The sequence below is a fragment of the Scatophagus argus genome, chromosome 16 (assembly GCF_020382885.2).
Source record: "Scatophagus argus isolate fScaArg1 chromosome 16, fScaArg1.pri, whole genome shotgun sequence".
Taxonomy (NCBI): domain Eukaryota; kingdom Metazoa; phylum Chordata; class Actinopteri; family Scatophagidae; genus Scatophagus; species Scatophagus argus.
In genome coordinates, this window is record NC_058508.1 from 17,645,230 (window position 1) to 17,652,771 (window position 7,542).

The following is a 7,542-nucleotide window of genomic DNA, read 5'->3' on the forward strand; positions in this document are numbered from 1 at the left end:
GTCATTAGCCATTCACACAAACCACCAGCTCTGCATGTGAGCCACTGTTTCTCCGTCTCCCACCGAGATCTCCTCTCTCTTAAGTCTAGACTTACACCTTTATTCTCTCTCTTGTCAAACCCACACATCATGACACAGTATGTGACCACATGACATGTCATCTGCTGATATACCTCTGTTGTCACAGGCAGCAGGTGCTGATTACTAAGGATGTCACCCATTGTGCCCTGTGGTATCACACAAAGGTATGTGATCAGGATGAGCGCAGAAACTCACAGTGTGCGCCCAATCCAACTGGGTGACAGAGGAAATGTTCTGCCACAGAGATGGCTAATTTACAGCCTTTCTCACACTTAGGTAACGCTGCGAACTAATCGTTTCCCTTGTCATGTTTGCCGGAACAGTTTGTGTTGTATAGTTTAGGGAAAGTTTTTGTAAAATCCTGACATATTAAAAGCAAAGGAGAGTTTCTACACAGTCACACCAAAAAGTAGCACAGCTTGTCCATTCTCTCAAAATAGCTGGTGCTTAAAGCTTTGTGGTTCAGGGACTACTTGCAGGATCTGCGACAGCTCCCAATGACTAGTGGCTGCGATATGAAGAGGAAAGTTTAACTGGAGTTGCTTCTTATTCTACAGAAAATTGATATGCTGTACAATGTAACGTATCCTCGACTGTTACAAGAAGATATATTTGTGTGTCATCAGCATAGCAGTGATACATTATGTTATATTACTTTTTCAAAAGGTGACCCAACTGCTGCTTGTAAGCACAAGAGTGGACTGAGCACTGATCCCTGTGGAACACCATATTTGACCGTAGAACAGGATACCACTGTATGGAAGGCTTTGTGCTTTATCTCTCAGGAGAAACGGGCAAACTGGAGTCCATCATAATTAATAGATTACCTTAACTATTGCATCTTTAGTATCCGTATTTGAGTGTGAAACTGGACTGAAACTCAGCAGAAAAGTTATTACTAGATAGATGGGCAGAGAGTTGGCTGGCAATCACCTTTTCTAAAAGTTCGGATATAAAAGGAATATTTTACATTGATCTATAATTGTTTAGAGTTTGTGGGTCAAGGTTGGTGCTTTTTTAATGAGGGTGTGACCGAGGCTGTTTTAAAAGTCTACTTGATTTGATTCAACAATTTGAAATTGGAAAATTTGAAACAACTGGAATCTTGCTGGTCTGAGGTATTTCCTATCTATGTACAAGAAAAATTCCTGGACATTTCCTGTTTCCTGTGAACATAGACACAATGTAGACTAAATCTGCAGGATTATAGCATTGCATTTTATCAGAACGTGCGGTAATAAAAAAAATATATAGGATGGATGGAAAAGAGAGCTGAATAGAGATGAATATCCTTTGATGTGAAGGATAATGTGCCATATTTTTGGATGTGACAAAACTTTGTGCTGGAGCTGATAAGTGAAAAACTTTTATGACACCAGCAGGGCTGTGTTCGGCACCATTGCACATACAGCAGCCAGCAGTCGGTGCAGTCGACTGTGGCAGGATGCAAAGAACTCTGCAGAGTGGTGTGATGAAGCTGTCCAAGGTACCGTCTGCTGTCACTGAAGGGAAAAGCGGATGGCTGCACTCCTTTTATGAGGGCAGCACCCCAAAGGCTTGAAGAGGCTCATTCTGATTGTCTGAGCATGAACATAAGTGGCTATGAGCCAATAAGAGCATTAGAGAAAAATAGAACAAATAGAAAAAAATGATAGATTATTACGGATAGATATTAAATTAGATTATTCATTTCCTTCCATTCATTCGGTTCTGCTTAGTCAATCACAGATGCACAAGCATCTAATCAGCAATAACATGTTAACGGTACCTTTTGTTTTGCAGCAATTTTGCTAAAACTGACATTGTGCTAAAATTGTGTTTGTGTGTGTTCTCAGGTGTTGATAAACCCATGAAGCACTCTGTATTGTAATACAGGCTTAGCCAGTTGTAGTTCTTTTACTGAGGCCAGCACACTTCACCCAATATCACTACAAAAGCAGATGATTCGGTGCTGGCATCAGAGTGAAGTTTGGATATGCAGAATGTATTAATGTGCAAGCTTAAAAATAAAAAATGAATTTACTCACCTGCTTCCAAACATGACCTAAAGAACCTCTTTGCTTGTTTTAAATCTACATTTTAATTTAACTTATTCTCACCTCTTTAATCACATGCAATTTTATATTTAACATGAGGAAAACCACAGAGCAATGGCATAATCAAATGAGTAGATGATGCGGATGAGGATTTCTGCATATTTCAGTCTGCACTGCATGACCATTTCTGCAGCTAAATCTCGGCTGAAGAGCTCGAGCTCAAATTCCCTAAACAAAGAAGCTCCCGCACTCTGACATCCACAGAATCATTATTTTTTATTAAGTTTTTATTTCAAGTGGCAGAGCTGTAGACATCGAGGTTTACCACCGTTATTCATGTGAGGAGAATGTATGTAGCACAGCCCCCTCACCCGAGCTGAGAGAAAACAAGAGACAGAAATAGAGGGCCAAGACTGAGGGCCCATTTTCATTTTAATCAGACAGCTTGTTGGTTCAGTTGGCTATGAGCACTCTACAAACAAAACCAAATGGCAGCTCCTGGCACTGGCTGAGGCACATAGACTTTGGGCAGAGAGATGAGACAAGAAACATACAGAGCGGGAATTTGGGAAATCAAGGTTTCATTAAGCTGGTCAAACACAGTAAAACTAGGCGGTGATCAGCCACTCCAATGGATGACTGCTGAGGAGAGAAGACTGCCCACACCTAGACTTCTTTCTTCTTTGAGCCCTACAGTGTCTGAGACAATGACTGAACACATTACATTACATTACAAAGAAGTGTTTTATTACCCTGAGTGAAGAGCTCAGATAAGGCAGGTTCCTCACTGTCTATTTGAATTGGTCCATATGGTTAATAACAGGGAGTAACAGGTCTATGAATGATGTGTTTAGAGTCATAATGAAGACAAATGGACTCCTTCGACTACTACCCATGTCTGATAACTTCCAGTATTGATAACAGCTTCATTATCCGTCCTCCTCCTCTTCCTTCCTCAGCTCCTCTTTTTAAACAGAGCCACAAGTCTTTCTTTACATGTGCAGGTGCTGAACTGGAGACTGATGAAGTTCATGGTGTTGGCAGCCCAGGGGGACGTCTGTGTCCATCACCGCGCTGTGATCTACAGAATGAGTGTGCAGGTCAGGCCACTCGGCTGTACGACTACATGTTAAACAATTAGGGAAAAGGCTGCCTTTGCACCCAGTGCTTAATTGGGAAAACGTCAAGCTCCCCAGCTGAAAGCAGGCTGACATATTACCCAGATTACTGTCTCACTTGAAGGCTTTTCCATTACCTGAGGCATGTCTGCTTGTCTCTTTCCCCTTTCTCTCACCCTTCTTCTCCATCTTTCTCACACTGTCGTGCTCCTCCGCACTGAGATCACTTTGCTGTTCTAAGTCAGACCAGCCCTTTCATATACCTGAGAGGTAAAGATAGCAAACTGAAGAAGTGTATGCACAGTATTCCAAGCCCCATGATACCTTGTGTGAATTATCAAAGTTATTCTTTTCACTGAGCTAGTGTTTGTAAGAGTGAGCAGTATGCTACAGATGTCTTTCCTTTTCTGTAAAGCTGATAAAACCTGTCACGCATTAATGGAAAAGTTCAACATTTTGGGAAATCCGCTCATTTGCTTTCTGGCCAAGATTTAAGTGAGAATATAGATACCATACAGAATGGATGCCCCACTGGGAGGAGGCCCCGAGGAAGACCCAGGACACGCATGTCACTCGGCTGGCCTGGGAACGCCTTGGGGTCCACCCGGAAGTGTCTGGGGAGAGAGAAGTCGCGACCCGGTTCCGGATGAAGCGGAAGAAGATGGATGGATGAATGGATGGATGGATGGATGGATATGGATGAAATATGAAGCTATCATGCTTTGATTAAAGACAGCCTAGCTTTGTACAGAGGTATCAGAATCCACTTGTTTGATCTGCGCAGGGCGTTATTTCATCACTATGGAGGCACTGATAAGCTTCAGACCTTTTCAGATTGTTCATTGCTTGACTGCTATAATCTTCAGATCGCTCCCCAAATCTCTAAGAAAATGGTCGGTAGGTAAAAGTCAAAAACATGCTGCTAATTCTAACATATGCCAGCTCAGTGAAATAAATAAATCAATAATACAGCTATTATCACAGATAATACAGCAATTAAAAAAACTCTCGCAGGGTATGATGGAACAACAAATACCTTGTTATAGTCAAAACCACCAACTATAGCACACGAGGCTCACACAACTGACACGTTTCACACACTCTCATGTCATGTGTCCACTTTCTCACGTGGTGAAAAACCAATTTATAACTGATGACATCGCTGCGTGAGAAGAGAACAGTAACAGTGTGCAGGCAGACGCAGCAGCACCACACAACAGCAGCACAGTGCATCAACGCGTTATTCGAACCGTATGGAGGAAAGTGTGGAATACACCAATCCATTTTATTGGGACTTATTCCCATGCAAGCTGTAATCTCAGTCAGTGTCCCCTCTGGCAGAGTGTCTCACTCTACTTTGTGCGGACACAGGCAGGTGTGAGTAGGTTACTATGGTTACAGGGATGCTCTGTGTGTGTGTGTGTGTGTGTGTGTGTTTGTGTGTGTGTCTCTCTCTCTCTCTCTGAAACTTGCTGTGGGGACTTAGAAGCATAGTCTTAGGTTAGTATAATGTAAGTCATGAATATATCTCAATGCTGAAATCTAGTAGCATAATTAAAATGCAATTTTACATTTCTGGTTAAAATTAATGTTAGACAGGGTTGCCAATATGGTCTCATCTCTCTTGTTCATTTTGCCACTCTTTGATGGCAAAATAAAAATGTATAATGTATATAAATAGGCTTTAGCTGACAACCCACATACAGCTCCAAAATGAAAATTCTGCCGTGTCTCACACCTACGACCAAATTGAGATGTTTGGAAAAAATACAAATTTTAATGTGATTAAGACACGTTAGGTTAGATTAATTAGACCCGCCAAGAATATGATAACACTGGTGCTAAAAAATTGAAAATCGAATCATCATCATGTTTTGGTGTTCATCTTAGCTCTTATGTATCAGACAATATTAACAGCTTAATTTAGCTTCCATGGTGTCTGAGGATGAACCGCATTTGTAGTCTATATAATAAATGTGAATGCACCTTTGACATAAAAAGAAATCCAAAATCCAAACAACAAAGTTCAGAAAACAGAAAACTCTTGAGTTCTCTTCTATTTTTTGGCTGGTAAAATTGGTTTCTGTTTTTGAGCAAAAATTACCTTGAGGAATCCACTTTTAACAATGTGCTTTTCTAATTCATTTACTTTTAATCCAATATTTGTAGATGAAGCCTCTTGCCAAACCTCCAGATTCTCCTGAGAGTCCCATTTTTTAATGTCTCCTTCTCATGCTCCCAACTCCACAACAACAAAAATTACTCAACAAAATCACTCCAGAAATCCACTTGAATGGAGGAACAGCAGGACTGAGCTATTATACGATCACGATTAGTGATCGTGATTAAATTCAGTTCGATCACGGTGATCAGCTCTGGGCATATTTACTCGATCATTTGCATTACATGTGGTGGAAAGGTGCATGACAACTGCCAGTCACAATGCACCTTCCCTGCACCGCTGCGAGCTAACGTGAGTTTACCAGAGAAGGTAGCCTAAAATTAGCAGAATGGCCGAAGGTGGAGCTGAGAGCAGCGAAAGTGATGTTGGACAGGACTTGGAGTTAACACTTGTTCGTTATAGACCATAACTATTGACTTGGCTTTTCATCTATAAATGCTTTAAGCAGAACTAAATCCTCAGGTGTTGAGGAGTGATGACCCAACCTCCACAAAGTCTCAGAATGCCTACACATAAAATGCACGACTTCACAGATACCAAATCTCAGTAAATTTGAAGCCCTGCACATTGTCCTAATGAAAGGAAAATTAAAATACTTAATGCTTTAAAATACTGTATTGTATATTACTGCATGCAGGTGTCACACTACTCCACTGATGAACATTAAAATAAGTGTTATATTGAGAAAGAGTTTTTGGTAATATATGTGAAAGTAAACAATTCAGGTTTCAAATTTGTCAGACCTCAAGGACACAAACAATGCACTTTGGTGAGTAACACTGAGAGTAAGCACAACGTTTGTCTGTTTATGAGAAAACTGCACAGCAAATACACAGAAAAGCCATATGATTCATTCAGTTGTTCTATCCTCCTGTGCAGAGTTCATGTACCTCAGAGTAAAACGTCAGTGTGATCAAAGTGAGGATTTCACAGGCCATACTGAAATGACTAGCTGGTTAATTTCTTCTGTAATCCAACAAATGATCACAGAGGCATACTACAGCATTAAGCTGCTTCATCATAGTTTGATTCTCATACACATTTGATAATTTTGGCAAAACAACAAACAAGCTGAGTTCTGTAGCTAATGTAATGTTTAGTTACATTCTCCGCTATTCTATCAAAAGTCCGATCTCGCCCTCACCTCACAATGTCTCCGTCAGAAGCGATGTCCCACCTCGATAAACATTTTTAGACTTTGAACTCTTTGATAAGCAACAGAGTGCAGTCTCTGAAGTCTGATAGTCATTTATGTAAGAGGGTGTAGTCAAATTGCTGCTACAGCTGCATAAAATCTGTGCTGATCAAGATGAATCTGAGGAGAAAACACTGATACTCCTCTACTGATTAGACAGGATTGTTTCACAGCATAACATATCCCCCTAAATTTTCCCCAGCTCTCTTAATACATTTGATACTGGCTGTATAAACTAATAATCATCATGTCCTGGATATGCATGTTCTAACCTCTCACCTGTCTTTATACTGTAATAGCTAACACAACTTATATCTGAATGTCATGCCACTCGAGCTGTTTCAGAGCTTTTGTTGTAATAGTTTTAGACTTGAGCACTTGATGATGAGGACAGATAACTGTGCACAGAGAACCAGGGACATGCTACACTGAAAACAGCTTCTGAAGATCTTCCTAAGTGCTTGCAACTATTGAGGCCTCAAATGAGGCCACTCAGAGCAGCTGAGAGGACCTTGAGTTTCTTAGTTTAACTGATGTTCTTCAACCGACGAGCCTTTTCATGTTCCTCGTAGCTGTTTGCCAGATTCAGTGAGTGTAATTTATTTATTTAGGCCTTCACAATTTAAATCAAATAATTAATGAAACTGATTTATCATCTAAGGTAAAAGGAACAGCAGCTGGAAACACTGGCACATTTACAGTGGTGTTAATCATTGTGCTCTGGCCATGGAAAAATAAAGAAAAACAAATTGAATGACATGAACCGGACTAGATGCTTTGTGTTCTTAAGTATCAAGGAGATCAAATATCATCAATAAAATACATAATTCCTAAGAACAAAATGTACAATATAAAAGTGTACAGCTTTTTTGTATGGTGAAGCTTGTGCTTGTTAATACTTTTAATACTCTTTTAGAATAGCTTAGGAAA